The following is a 16,015-nucleotide window of genomic DNA, read 5'->3' on the forward strand; positions in this document are numbered from 1 at the left end:
TATGTATGAATGTAGAATATATGTAGTATGTATGTAGTATCTATGTATGTTGTATGAATGTAGTATATATTAAGTATGTAGTATGTATGTATGTTGTATGAATGTTGTATGTATGTAGTATGCATGTTTTTTTTTTTTTTATATTCAACACATTAGCCGGATGATGGGACTACTACTGTCCCATGATTGGCTAATGTGTCAATCACTGTCATTGTAGCAGGCATAGCCCGATGGGACTTGTAGTCCCATCGGACGATGCCTGCACACACAAACAACTCCCAGCAGGCCCGCACAGACCCCCGGCAGGTCCGCACAGACTCCCGGCAGCCCGCACAGACCCCCTGCAGGCCCGTACAGACCCCTGGCAGGCCCGAAAAGACCCCCGGCAGCCCGCACAGACCCTCGGCAGGCCGCACAGACCCTCGGCAGGCCTGCACAGACCCCGGCAGCCCGCACAAACCCCAGGCAGCCCGTACAGACCCCGCCCACACACACACACATGCACAGTCTCCGCCCACGCACTGCCCACACTTTTCCCCCTCCTGAACTGGATGTGCAAGGAAAGAAAGGGTTTATTTTCATTCCGATATTTGTGCCCCATTTACTTGCATGGGATTCCGGTATCGGAATCGGCGATATCCGATATTTTTGGGGGTATCGGTCCGATCCAATCCGATCCGATATTTCCCGATATCGGAAGGTATCGCTCAACACTAATTGTAAGGTGACATTAAGCCGATTAATAATGGAGAGGTGTCAATAAGAGTATAGGACATTTTAGTAACATCAGTTGGGAAGTATGGTTGCAGTCGCTTTAGCTTGGTTTTGCTCACAATTTCTTTAGAACAATAAAGTATTTTAGAATAATTCTCATTTTACAATGCAAAGTATAAAATCGTATGCTATTTCTAGCTTTGTTTTAGAACCGAAGAGGACCTGTATACAAATGCGGGAAGCAGTGTGCTGTCAGTCACATCGCTGCCTGCCTGAAGGAAAGGACAAGGTCAGCAGAAGTCTGCACAGCTGAGCGAAACCTGCCAGAGACAGTTCATAAACTGCATTCTTGGTGCCTGCTCCTGACAGCTGCAGACTGGTCCTAAGTGCCTGTTGTGTAACTAATGATATTCAGCCATAGTGCAAAGCTCCTGTATGTTGGTGTTATATGGCTTCCCAATAAAGCTACAGTAATAAACCCTGAAAGTGCTTCATCCCTAAGTCTCCTTTATTGCTCTTATTAAAATTCACAATATGGCCATAGTTTTCAAGCTAATTGATTACAGCATGACTTTGGTGAGTACAACTTACAATGAATGCATTACAGATCGGGATAATTTCCTGCCACTGTGAGGTTTATATATTACCTCTTCTATATTTCTAGACAAATCACATTAAACATGCTAATATATGAAAGCAGCAAAGATGAAACAGGTGTTCCGTCTTCATTTTGCTGATTCCTAAATGTGCTAAATAAGATAAATAATTTACCATAGCCTGATAAATACACCGGTGTTCCTATTCTGTAACCTATTCATAAATCAGTTTTGACAAAGTTAAATAATAATTTCGAAAGTGTTCTCTAACTATAGTCTTAGGGGCAACAAACAGGCCGGTTATTCCATAAATCCAAAGCATATGCTCATTATCCTTAACCAAATGTAATTACTGTGAATTATGCAAATGAGACTTTCAAAGAGACGTGTTAAAGCCTTGTCTTGTGTACAGTCTCCCGAGGACTGGAGTTGGACAACGCTGATTAGGGGAAAAAAGTTCCATTTTTCATCTGTTTCTAATTTTATTTCAAGCATTTTAGTTCACCATGTTACAATAAATCTGCAATAATCTATTCAACAGAAAGCCTCCATTTAGTTTACAGTCGCAGCATTAGTGTTCAGCCAGCACCGAGTCAAAAAATGAGAAACTGTTTAATATGATTTAAGAAACAGAAAATCCCATTGTCATTCCGATGGCAGCCTAGTCTCGCCACTTTCTCTCGCTGCTCCGATTCTAAAGCACAGCTGCGAGTTGATCCATTAGTGTTATCGTACTAAAATGAAATGAGAGAGAAAATACTAAAGGCAATTAAAATGATCAAACTCTCAGAAATGCATTATAGGTTAAAACGGAAAGGTCGCCGTAGAAAATTGCAAATAAAAATAGGGAACTCTCCGTTCAGTAATATTTTGGACTATTGCTTTAGAAGAATATGAAACCTAATGTACAATTTGACTTTCCAAAGACCGTTTAATGTGTGGCTCAGGTCAATGTAAGACATTATGTAGGTCTCCTAATGAAACATATCATTTAAAAGGTAACCGTTCCTTAAAAACATACTCGTCCTAGATAATAGAAAAGTATTGCCCAGGCTGATGTAATTTTCCATGTAGTGAAATAATGTATTTCCAACAAAACACATCAAAATTCTCCATTCGGGGCTTGGAAAGCATAAAGATATTTCAGAAAGTGGAGGTCATATAGCATCTCCCGTGTGTCACTGCTAGCTTTTTCTTTGTTACTAAACCATTATTATTAACTTCTTATTACAGATGATGGTAACATTAATGGAGGCGGTATTAGGATCTGATAATACGAAGAGCAGGTAGATAAGAATTTTATGACAATAGAAAAGTGCAATTATTTAATTTTGTTCAGTACATCCTGAAGAAACAGAAAAAAACCCAAAAAACAGAGATATACATTGCTCAGCCGTAACTTTAAAACTTATGACAGGTGAATGAAATATTATCTTGCAGCAATGACACCAGTCAAGGTGCAGATATATGATGCAGTAAGTGTGCAGCTCTTAAAGTTGAAGAGTTGGAAGCTGAAAAACTAAAAATGTGTAAGGATCTAAGCAAGCTTGACAAGGGCCAAATTATGATAGCTATGTGGTCAATCACCTATCTAAGCACCTCCAAAATGACAAATCTAATGAACAAAACTGGTACATTTGCAAAAAAAGATTCTTGGGTTCCAAAGCTTATCAGTGTAGGAGGTGAAACCTTCCTTTACTGGTCTGTCTGCACAGAAGAGTTACTGTAGTCAAAATTTGTAAACACTTACTGTTGGCTATAACTAAAAGGTGTAACAACACTCTGAATAAGTTTTACTGCATACAGGGCTACGTAGTCACCAGCCAGACACATGTGTTGATCCTGACAATTTGAAAATATCACTTCAAATGTGCATGTGATTATTAGAATTGGACTTTGGAATTGGACTGATGAACTGATGGCTGATATAAAGGTGTAAGAATACCCTGTGAATCACAGATTACTGCATACAGGGCAACATAGTCACAGACCAGAGTACGTGTGCAGACCGTGTTCACCTAAAAAGAGCACCTATAATAGGCAAGTGATTATAAGAATTGGATATGGAGCAATGGAAGAAAGTAGCCTTGTCTTTTGAATCACATTTTATGAAATCATGGCTGAAAGTGTTGGCACTCTTAAAATTGTTCCAGAAAATGAAGTATTTCTCCCAGAAAATTATTGTAATTACAGATGTTATACACATTTTATTTATCTTGTTTGTATAGGAACATTCCAAGAAAGGCTGAAAATAAGGCAATGGGACATGATTTCACAAAAATCCTAAAAATGGGCTGGACAAATTTGTCTCTACCCTCAACTTAATTTGGTTAACATTTGGTTGCGCTCCCTCTGGAATTACTAACTGCAATCAATCGCTCCATATAAACATCAACAAACTTCTTACATCTTCAAAAATGGAATTATGGAACACTCTTTTTTGCAAACTACTCTTGGTCTCTTTTATTTGAAAGGTGATTTCTGCCAACAGCAATTGTAAGATCTCCCCACTGGTGTTCAATGGAATTTAGATCTGGACCTATTGCTGGCACCATCAGAACTCTCCAGTTCTTTGTTTTCAATCAATTTTTGGGTGGTTCTTGAAGTATGTTTGTCTTGCTGGAAGGCCACGACCCAGGAGGCAAATGCAGCTTTCTGACACTTGGTACTACATTGCGATTCAAAATCCTTTGATAATCTTCATATTTCATGATGCCTTGCACAAAGTCAAGACACCCAGTGCCAGAGGTCTCATAACAACCAGAAAATATCTTTGACCCTCTAGCATATTTCAGTGAAGGTCCTGTGCTCTTTTCTTTGTAGGGCCCATTCTGTTTTCAGTAAACAGTAGATTAATGTGCTTATCTGTCCACAAGAATATTTACTGAAAGGATTTTTGCTTACTTAAGTACAGTTTGACTAACTGCAGTCAAGGTTTTTATGTCTTTTTGTCAACAGTGGTTTCCTCTTGGCTCTCCTACCATAGTGTTTTGTTTCATTTAAATGTCGATGGATAGTTTGTGCTGACCTTGATACACCCTGAGCTTTTCAGGACTTATTGAATTTCTTTTGAACTTGATTAGGGCTGCTTATTCACCATCCAAACTATTCCGAGTTGCAACCTTTACACAATTTTTTCTCTACATTCAGGGAGACTAGCTACAGTGCAATGGGTTGTAAACTTCTTGATTATGTTACGCATCATGGACAAAAGGAACTATTGCACTCACCTATCCTTAGTCCTATATATACATAAATGCTCAAAAGTTTGGTCATACCTGATCATGTAATAAATTTCTTTTTTATTATTAAAATGTGCAGATTCAGAGTGAAGGCAACAAATCCACAAGTGAATGTAAGGAAACAAGGATTAAAGAAACAAACAAGAAATAAATAAATATAATAATATAATAAATTTTATTTCTATAGTGACGACATATTCCGCAGCACTTTACATTTCAGAGGGGACTTCTACAGTCGATAGACATTACAGCATAACAATAATCTCATAGATCATAACAGATACCAAGAGGAATGAGGGCCCTGCTCGCAAGCTTACAATCTATGAGGAAAAAAAGAAAGGTAGACACGAAAGGTGGGTGGTAACAATTGCCCTGATTGTGTCTGTACTGTTACACACTTAACATTATGGCTGGTCCAAACAGAGGGCTAATAGATGTATAAAGCATGTGGGAACATGATGCGGGGAACCTGGTTATGGTAAAACTTTTGACTGTGCCACACAGGGATATAGTTAGTTTAATGTGTTGAGGCGGTAGGCCAGTCTGAATAAATGCATTTTCAGGGAACGCTTAAAATTGTGGGGATTGGAGACTAATCGTATTGACCTGGGAAGTGCATTCCAAAGAATTGGCGCAGCATGTGTAAAGTCTTGGAGACAGGAGTGGGAGGTTCTGATTATTGAGGATGCTAACCTCAGATTATCAGCAGAATGGAGGGCGCGAGTAGGGTGGTATACTGAAACGAGGGAGGAGATGTAGGGTGGTGCTGAGCCATGGAGAGCTTTGTGGGTGAGGGTAATAAGTTTGTACTGGATTCTGGAGTGGATGTGTAGCCAGTGTAATGACTGGCACAAGGTAGAGGCATCGATGTAAGGATTGGCAAGGAATATGATCCTGGCTGCTGCATTCAAGACAGATTGGAGGGGGGAGAGTTTGGTAAGAGGGAGACCGATTAGAAGAGAGTTACAATAGTCCAGACGAGAATGAATAAGAGAAACAGTAAGAGTTTTTGCGGAATCAAAAGTAAGAAAAGGTCAAATTCTAGAAATGTTTTTGAGGTGCAGATAACAAGAGCGAGCCAGTGATCGGAGGTGGGAGACAAATGAAAGTTCGGACTCAAGTATAGTATATATCTATTGTCCCCACATATATTGGGCAAATAGTACCACTGAATGGGTATTAGCAAAGGTTTTGGCAAAAAATAATTGCATGGTATGAGTTAATTTACCTGGGAGAGCGTATGCATGCCTAGATGCGGTATTCACCGCTTGTCTAAAGGCATGAATCTTTCGCGCTGTAAAAGAAAGTGGGAGGCGGTGACAGACACCACTGTGGGACCAATAGGGATAGGAGCCGGTAAACTAGTAGTGACCTAAGTGGAAACAAGATGGCCGAGCGTGTCACCCGCTGTGTTGGATGCGTTCCACTGCAGAAATGTGGTGGAAAGTGAATGAATAAGTGTGGGAATCATCGATTCCGTTACTGATGGGCATAAATGCCAAATGTAATGGTAAGGAGTATGAAAAGAAGAGAAATAACTTAACGACGATATGGAAGTGGTAGTAAAGAGAAATACAGAAATTCGGCAGGATAATGGAATTGAAATCCTGTGTATTATAGAGGGATCCATTCAGGATGGTGTGCAGAGAGCATAGCAATTAGCTGCTGGTGTTGTCCTGACGGCTGTCCCCTTAAAGTGTAGACCGCCTAGCTTTCATTAAGATGAACAAGTCATGGCTCTCCAATGACTTTTGCACCCCAGTCGCACACTGGACAGACTAGGTGATGGTGTTATTAGTGTGCTGTATTGACCTTGGATTACTGCAGTCTGTCACACCTTTTTTGTGGCTTCTGTGCCAGCTGTTGCTACTGCTGCTGAAATTACTGAAAATGTTATAAAAGAAGATATTAGAGAGTTCCCTCATTTGCCTCATAGCAATGGTAGACTGAGTAGTGACTTCAGTATCCAGAGGCAGTAACCACTCTGTCTTCTTTTCTCATAAAATTTGCTGGTTGAAGACACCATCTTGTCTTATTGGACATTACTCTCGCATTTAACCCTCAAGAGATGACTGTAGTGTATATCCGACGGGGACTATCTTGATATACCACACAAGTTACACCAAACAAGTTTTATGTGCTTGTTGTGAAACTGAAGATAGCTGCAATCATAGATAAGTGTAAGGTACAACTGGTACTCTGTCAGTACAACCTACACTTTGTTTCTGAAGAACAATATTTAAGCAATATTTATAACTGTGCTGACAGCCTGGTGCTATACATCCTATTAATTGGACGATATCACAATTTATGAAACTTTTACAGTGCCAGCAAAGGTATACTAGATTTCTCCATTATATATTGACTTGAACCCCCTCTGGAAGTGAATTACAGCACAAATAATTATTTTTTCAATATTCTAAGAGCAGTAACGTTTAAATTATTTTGCTGAGCCATATTAGAGCTTGTTTTTTGTTGGGCAATTTAGAGTCTTCATCCATTTTTTTTCAAATTACTTTTTATTAATTTTGTGTGTCAGTGTGATTTTTCTTTATACTTTTATGGTATATGCCATGTGGAGTAAACATCATGACAGTTTTATCATTTGGGTCATTCTTTATGCAGCAATACTAATTATGTGTACTTTTTTTTTTTAACACGAAACCTGCAATTTTAGTGGCAAAACAACTTTTCATGACTTTTATGAACTTTTTTGTTATACAATACATCCAAGATTTTTCCACTACTATGGGTAAAACGGTAACAATGCAGTGACATGACAAGAGTCTGCATAGCTATTCATATGCAAGATAGTTGAAAGTAAAATTTATGTATGAGATAGCAAAGATGATTGTCTATAAAATGATGGTAGTCTCACGATCAAAGCAGAAGTGGATGGTGAGATTTGGAGCCTGAAAGTTAAAAGTTCAAAACATTGTAATGCTTTTGATTATCAGTGTGTATCTGCCCCCCCATCTCCACAAAAAAGATAATTTTCTGACCTTTTATGCAATGTAAGTGCCTAGAAAGTAGAAAACTGCTGTGTGTGGTTGGTACTCTGTTAGTTACGACTGCTTATGATTTGTGTTGAGCGATACCATCCGATATTGAAAAATATCGGATCGGATTGGATGGGCTGATATCCAAAAGTATCGGGTATCGCCGATTCTGATCCCGGAAGTCCCATTCAAGTCAATGGGACAAAAATATCGGAATTAACAAAAACCCTTTCTTTCCTTGTAGGTTAATTCTACATGAAGAAAAACTAATAATGTAGAATGTATTGGGGGAGGTGGAGGAGACAAAGCCATAGAGGTTTAGCCCAATCAAATGGAATAGCAGGAATTTTTTTTTTTTTTTTTTTAAAGACGTTCGGAGTTACAAAGATATTGACTATGTTAACCTCTTTTATATTTTGTCAGATATGTATGTTTCACTATTTCCATGCTCTTCACCTTCTTTACTTCTCCCACACTTTCTCCTGCATGATCCTCAGCAGCAGCAGCATCTTTTTCATCAACTTCACCTTATTCATCTTCTTCACCTTCTTCCTATTACTCTTTTTTTACATTCTTCATATTCTTCTTATTCAACTATATTCAGGATTGAGAGTCCTCAGTAGTTGATACCTTTTAATGGCTAACTGAAAAGATGGTAATACATTGCAAGCTTTCGAGACTACTCAGGTCTCTTCATCAGGCTAGACTAATACAAAATCTAAAGTCACATATTTATGCACAATGCATAAATATGTGACTTCAGATTTTGTATTAGTCTAGCCTGATGAAGAGACCCGAGTAGTCTCGAAAGCTTGCAATGTATTACCATCTTTTCAGTTAGCCATTAAAAGGTATCAACTACTGAGGACTCTCAATCCTGAATATTTTTCTATCCACCGGCTAACACGGTACAAAGACATACATCTTTCCTGTATCTTATTCAACTATTATTCTTCTTCATATTCTATTTCTTCATCTTCTTCCTATTCTTCTTCATCATATTCTTATTTGTGACAGGCATTCCTGTAGTTGTTATCTATAAAAGTTTGAAGATTACACCTTCCGTTCTGCCTGTCACAAAAGATTTACAACAGGATTTATCCGCGTTCAGTTTGGCCTGCAGCAGCAGGTATTTTCCAGGGGCACCATGAGGAGGAACGGACTCACCCCCATACACTGCTTAGTCTTCTTCTGCTTATAATTTAGATAATATCTTTTGCTCTGATTTTTAGTCTTTTGCTTAATGTTCTTCTGTTTTTTGTTCTTCTTCTTGGTCTTCTGCTTCTCGGTCTTCTGTCTCTTGTTGTTCTGTATCTTGGTGGTTGTCTTCATGTTCTTTGTCCTCTTGGTCATCTTCTTCAGGGTCATCTTTTTGGTCTTCTTCGGGGTGGTCTTCTGGGTCGGCGTCTTCAGGGTCATCGTTTTCGTGGTTGTTGTCTTCTTCGGGGTGGTTTTCAGGGTCGTCATCTTCAGGGTCGTCGTCAGGGAGATCCAGAGTGATAACCAAAAACCATTTCCAAAAGCTTGAACTTGGAAATGTAGCAGAAGGTACAAGAAGGCTGAGGAACTGCCGAGAACCAGCTGACAGTACTGGAACCCGGATGGGTAGCAGAAGGAACAAGAGTAGGGATGGGCGAATCTACTCGTTAGGACTCGTTACTCTGCGAGTAGTAGGGGACTCGCAGGAGTCGGTACTCCGAGTTTCCAAGCGATTACTCACACAGTAACGAGTCCAATGCAAATGAATGGCAATCCTAGTTTTTGCAGAGTTTCTTAGCAATTTTGTGTCAGCAGCTGGACACAAAATCGCTAAGAAACTAGGATTGCTTGTATTAAAGTGTGAAAAAACTAGCTAGGAGTCCTCTCTCTCCTCTCTCTCCTCTCTCTCCTCTCCCCAGCACAGGAATCGCTCCAGCACAGGAGTCGCTGTAAAACTCGCATCCCCATTCTCCTCCTCCCCAACACAGGAATCCCCCAGCACAGGAATCGCTGCAAGAGAGAGAGAGAACTCCTAACTAGTTTTTTAACAGTTTAATACAAGCAAATCCTAGTTTCTTACCGATTTTGTGTCAAGCTGCTGACACAAAATCGCTAAGAAACTCTGCAAAAAAAAAAATCTACATCCCCATTCTCCTCCTCCCCAGCACAGGAATCCCCCAGCACAGGAATCGCTGCAAAACTCGCATCCCCATTCATTAACATTGGACTCGCTAGACTTGCAACGAATAGCGAGTTTCCAAGTTGGACTCGTTACAGCCTAGCGATTCCGAATATTTCAGGATTCGCCCATCCCTAAACAAGAGCCAATGGCACTACCGAGGACCAGCTGACGGTGCTGGAACCCGGAGGGGCAGCAGAAGGAACAAGAGCCAATGGCACTACCGAGGACCAGCTGACGGTGCTGCAACCTGGTTACTTAGCATTAGGTACCTGTGCTAGAAAGCACTACGAAGGACCAGCAGACGTTGCTGGAACTCGGATACCGAGAAGGAGGCACCTAAGCCAAAGGCACTGCTGAGAACCAGCTGACGGTACTGAAACCCGGATGGGTAGCAGAAGGTACCCATGAAAAACAAAGTTGCAAGGCTGCGAGCCGGCCACAGTTACCGAAACCCACAGTCCTACAGGGGGTGCTTGTCCTATTGGCACTACGGAAGCAGCCTTTGTTGCCAGATCCCGCAGCCCACATAGGAAGCCCATAAACTGCAGGCACCATAGACTCAGCTAACCCGACCGCAACACGACAGGACAACGTATTGGTGGCAAAGTGACATTGACACTACGCGGAAACAGCAGGCGTGCTGGAACCAGGCTGGGTAGGAGGGAGTACCCATGCCAAAGACACTTCTGAGCAGCAATTGGCGATGTTGGAGCCCAGGGTCAATCAGGGTGTAGGCTGAGGCCTAATTTCATCAAGTTTAATATCTGTTGTAGACTACTACTGATTTCAAACGTGCTCCAACTAGGCCTCTGGCTCCACTCTGTCTCTAGTATTTCCCCTGGCCTCCAACCCCGGCAGTTGCTGCTCAGAAGTGGCGTCTGCACAATCAACACTTGTTCCTGTGTTACTGGGGTTCAGTAACGTCAGCTGTTCCCCTGATGTGTGTCCGGCAATGTCTCCTGCTCTGTCCACATTCCCACTACTACATTAGTGCTCCTAATTGGAGCAAGTTTGAAATCAGTAGTAGTGTGAATGTGGAGGCAGCAGGAGATATAGCCGTCCACACAGCAGGGGAGCAGCTGGCATTACTGAAGCCCACTAACACTGGAGCATGTGTTTCTCTCTGTGCAGACGGCACTTCCAAGCAACAACTGGCTGTATTGAAGCCAGGAACAGTCATGGAGCAGGCTGAGGCCTAATTGCAGCAAGTTTTATAGGTGATGTAGTTTGAATGTGGAGGCAGCAGGAGATATTGCCGTCCACACAGCAGGGGAGCAGCTGGCATTACTGAACCCCACTAACACTGGAGCATGTGTTTCTCTCTGTGCAGACGGCACTTCCAAGCAACAACTGGCTGTATTGAAGCCAGGAACAGTCATGGAGCAGGCTGAGGCCTAATTGCAGCAAGTTTTATATAGGTTGTAGACTACTACTGATTGTAACCTTGCTCCACTTCGGCCTCTGGCTCCACTGTCTCTAGTATTTCCCCTGGCCTCCAACCCCGCCAGTTGCTGCTCAGAAGTGGCGTCTGCACAATCCACACTTGTTCCTGTGTTACTGGGGCTCAGTCACGTAAGTTGATGCCCTGATGTGTCCGGCAATGTCTCCTGCTCCGTCCACATTCCCACTACTAGTAGTGGGAATGTGGACAAAGCAGGAGACATTACCGGACACACATCAGGGGATAAACTGACGTGACTGAGCCCCAGTAACACTGGGACAAGTGTGGATTGAGCAGACGCCATTTCTGAGCAGCAACTGCCGGGGTTGGAGGCCAGGGGAAAGACTAGAGACAGTGGAGCCAGAGGCCGAAGTGGAGCACGGTTAAAAATCAGTAGTAGTTTGAATGTGGAGGGAGCAGGAGACTTTGCCGTCCACACAGCAGGGGAGCAGCTGGCGTGACTGAACCCCACTAACACAGGAGCTAGTGTTTTTCCCTGTGCGGACAGCACTGCCGAGCGACATCTGACTGTGTTGAAGCCCAGGATCAATCATGCAGCAGGCTGAGGCCTACTTGGAACAAGTAGAAAATCAGATGTTGTGTGAATGTGGAGGGAGCAGGAGACTTTGCCGTCCACACAGCAGGGGAGCAGCTGGTGTTACTGAACCCCACTAACACAGGAGCTAGTGTTTTTTCTCTGTGCAGACGGCACTTCTGAGCAACAACTGGCTGTGTTGAAGCCCAGGGATTACAGTTCAGGTGGTAGAAACAAACAACAGGAGACCTGGATACTGTGGCCAACCATTTATTCTGGAAGATGACTGGCAAATTCTGGCGAGATCCAGGCCTTGTTCATTTTCAGAAAAGAAAGCCGGTCAACGCTATTGGAGGATAGTCGCGTGCGACGGTCTGTTAGTACACCACCTGCGACACTAAAGACGCGTTCCGATAATACACTGGCAGCAGGGCAAGCCAGCACCTACAATGCATACTGGCTAAGCTCTGGCCATGTATCCAGCTTAGAGACCCAAAACTTGAAGGGGGAAGAGTCGTCTGGGAGTACACTGACAGGGCACATGTAGTCTGTCACCATCTGACGGAAATGTTGCCTCCTGCTGACTGGAGCCATCTGTGATGGTGTAGACATTTGTGGCGGACACACAAAACTTTCCACATTTAGGCCATACTGGTCTTGCCTTGTGCTGAGGCGCTGCCTCTGCTCCCTCTTTGTGCAGAGCTTTGTTATGATTGAGTCACCGTAGAAGGCAAAAATAGAAATGCTAGCTAAGTCCAGAAAACCAGAGAAGTTGGCAGTTATCGGATTGCAGACCCCTGAACCTATCAACACAACTAGCAGTAGCCGTGGGGGGCTCCTACGATGCCCTAGGCCCCTCGATCACAGCCGGAGGACTACATAGCCTAAAGACAGAAAGGGAAATCTAAACTGCCCCAGAGCAGACCCCAAAGCAAAAGGCAGCCCCCCACATATAATGACGGTGAAGCAAGAAGAAAGAACAAAAAACAGACAGAAAGATAGACTGAGCAAAGATGGGGCCCATGCTAGCTTAGATAGGAAAGGACAGGAAGGCTGCTGTCTGCAATCCGTGAAAAACCCTATGAAAATAAGAGCCAACCAACTGAGAGTAAAAAAGGCCCTGAAGACGCTAGGCTTCAAAAAGCTATGTCAGTACTCAGGAATATTCTGAAGACAGAGCAACAGGCAAAAGGAGATTCAGCTCACCCCAGCAGGGAATGGAAGAATCCAGAAAAGCAAGAAAAACAAAACACTAATGCAAAAAGGCAAAGCAGAAATCTTAGCTTTAGATGAGCAGGAATCAGACTGGTTTCCTAGAAGTCCACAGAGAAATCACCCGCAGGCCAGAAGGGCGTCGGCAGCCTTATATCCAGTCATTAACTCCACTCAGCCAGTCATCATCATCAGCCCCAGGTGTTTGACAATCAGGCTCACTACCTTTCTTCACCAGAAGAGGGAGTTCCTCGGGCCTCAGTAGTGAAGGCGAAAATGAACTCACAACAGTACCTCCCCCTTGAGGAGGGGTCACCGAACCCTCAACCACGCCACCAGGGCGATCAGGGTGAGCCTGATGAAAGGCACGCACCAATCTTTTGGCATGAATATCAGAGGCAGAGACCCAGGAATTATCCTCCTGACCATAACCCTTCCACTTAACCAAATACTGGAGTCTCCGTCTAGTCAGACGGGAATCCAGTACTTTCTCTACCTCATATTCCATGTTACCTTCAACCAATACAGGGTCTGGAGGTGCCACCCCCGGACAACAGGTTCAACAAACCTCTTCAACAAAGATTTATGGAACACATTATGGATTTTAAACGTGACAGGAAGAGCCAAACGAAGAGAGACCGGATTAATAATCTCCAAAATCTTGTAAGGTCCAATAAATCTAGGCTTAAACTTAGGAGAAGCCACCTTCATAGCAATATTTTTTGATGATAACCACAACTTAAACTGGGGACCAATGGTCCTATGTCGGTTGGAAAACCGCTGGGCCTTTTCCTGGGAGAGAGATAACTTATCCACCACTTGGTCCCAGATCTGGTGCATTCTCTCCACCACAGTGTCAACCCCTGGGCAGGCAGAGGGCTCCACCTGCCCTGAAGAAAATCGAGGATGAAACCCAAAGTTACAAAAAAAAGGTGACATCAAAGTGGCAGAACTAGCTCTATTATTTAAAGCAAATTCAGCCAAGGGCAAAAATGAAACCCAATCATCCTGATCAGCAGAAATAAAACATCTCAAATATCACTCCAAGGTCTGGTTTGTTCTCTGTCTGCCCATTGGTCTGAGGGTGAAAAGCAGAGGATAAGGACAACTGAATTCCCAGCTTGGAACAGAAAGTCCTCCAAAATCTAGACACAAACTGGACTCCTCTGTCAGATACAATGTTCTCAGGAATCCCGTGCAAGCGAACCACCTGTTGTAAAAACAGGGGCACCAACTCAGAGGAAGACGGCAACTTAGGGAGTGGTACAAGATGAACCATCTTAGAGAACCTATCACAAATCACCCAAATAACAGTCATCCTTTGAGAGACAGGCATATCAGAGATGAAATCCATTGAAATATGGGTCCATGGCCTCTTGGGGACAGGCAAAGGCATCAACAACCCACTAGAGCGAGAACACGATTTAGACCGGGAGCACGTCCCACAGGACTGCACAAAATTCCTGACCTCACGAGACAAGGAGGGCCACCAAAAAGACCGACTCACCAGATCTCTAGTACCAAAAATACCTGGATGACCAGCCAAAGCAGAGCAATGAACTTCAGACATCACTCTCTTCTTCCACTGGTCAGGAACATACAACTTTCCACTGGGACAACGCTCAGGTTTGTCCTCCTGGAACTCTTCTAGAGCACGTCTCAAATCGGGCAAGATGGCAGAAAGAACTACCCCTTCGACTAAGATGGTAGCAGGCTTGGTCACCACAGGAGAATCAGCAAAGAAGCTCCTAGAGAGGGCGTCAGCCTTGACATTCTTAGTTCCAGGAAGAAAAGAAACCACAAAATCAAAACGTGTAAAAAACAAGGCCCATCTAGCCTGTCTAGGGTTCAAGCGCTTAGCCGACTCTAGGTAAATCAAATTCTTGTGGTCAGTGAGGACCACGACTTGATGCTTAGCTCCCTCCAACCAATGTCTCCACTCCTCAAATGCCCATTTCATGGCTAACAGTTCCCGATTCCCCACATCATAGTTACGTTCAGATGGAGAGAACTTTCGGGAAAAGAAAGCACAGGGATTCATTTTAGATGTTACAGGATCCTTTTGGGACAAAACAGCTCCTGCACCAATCTCAGAAGCATCCACCTCTACCTGGAACGGAAGTGACACATCAGGTTGCCGCAAAACCGGGGCGGAGGTGAATCTTCGCTTCAGCTCCTGAAAGGAAGAAACAGCCTCCGGAGACCAATTTAACAAATCAGCACCCTTCTTAGTCAAATCAGTCAATGGCTTGGCAATACTAGAAAATTTTGCTACAAATTTCCGATAAAAATTAGCAAAACTCAAAAACTTCTGGAGGGCCTTCAAAGAAGTGGGCTGAACCCAATCGTAAATGGCCTGTACCTTGGCCGGGTCCATTTCAATAGTTAACGGGGACAAAATAAATCCCAAAAAAGAAATCCTCTGTACTCCAAAAAGGCATTTAGATCCTTTGACATACAGGGAATTCTCCCTCAAGATCCGGAACACAGTCCGAATATGTTCCACATGAGAATCCCAATCCTTGGAGAAGATCAAAATATCATCCAGATAGATAATCAAAAATTTATCGACAAAATCTCGGAAAATATCGTTCATGAAGCACTGGAAGACAGAAGGGGCATTAGTGAGCCCAAAAGGCATCACTAGGTACTCAAAATGTCCCTCCGGAGTATTAAACGCCGTCTTCCATTCATCCCCATGCTTAATGCGAATAAGATTATACGCCCCCCTAATGTCAAGCTTGGTAAACCAGCAAGCACCTTTAACTCTGGAGAATAGATCAGAAATCAGGGGTAACGGATACTGATATTTAACAGTAATTTTGTTGAGAGCACGATAATCAATACAAGGTCTTAATGATCCATCCTTTTTGGCTACAAAAAAAACCCGGCACCTAAGGGTGACGAGGATGGTCTAATATGACCCTTCTCCAACGCCTCCTTAATATAGGATCGCATAGCCTCGTGCTCGGGTACAGATAAATTGAAGAGCCGACCCTTGGGAAATTTACACCCCGGGCTCAGTTCAATAGCACAGTCCTAACTCCTATGAGGAGGCAGAGACGCAGACTCATTCTCACTAAATACATCATAAAAGTCCGCCAAATAATCAGGA

The 16,015-nt window shown here is 43.0% G+C and overlaps 1 long non-coding RNA gene across 1 annotated transcript in view; it reads right to left on the reverse strand.

The window, feature by feature from the left end:
- Positions 1-1,772: 1,772 nt before the first annotated feature.
- Positions 1,773-16,015, reverse strand: part of LOC141078240 (uncharacterized) — a 54,753-nt gene continuing 40,510 nt past the window's right edge. Inside the window, exon 3 of the long non-coding RNA XR_012227728.1 lies at positions 1,773-2,044. This is a non-coding gene — a long non-coding RNA (uncharacterized lncRNA). The remainder of the gene's footprint in view (positions 2,045-16,015) is intronic.

Source organism: Dendrobates tinctorius, unplaced genomic scaffold, assembly GCF_039654945.1.
Source record: "Dendrobates tinctorius isolate UK_male_01 unplaced genomic scaffold, ASM3965494v1 ptg000016l, whole genome shotgun sequence".
Classification (NCBI taxonomy): domain Eukaryota; kingdom Metazoa; phylum Chordata; class Amphibia; order Anura; family Dendrobatidae; genus Dendrobates; species Dendrobates tinctorius.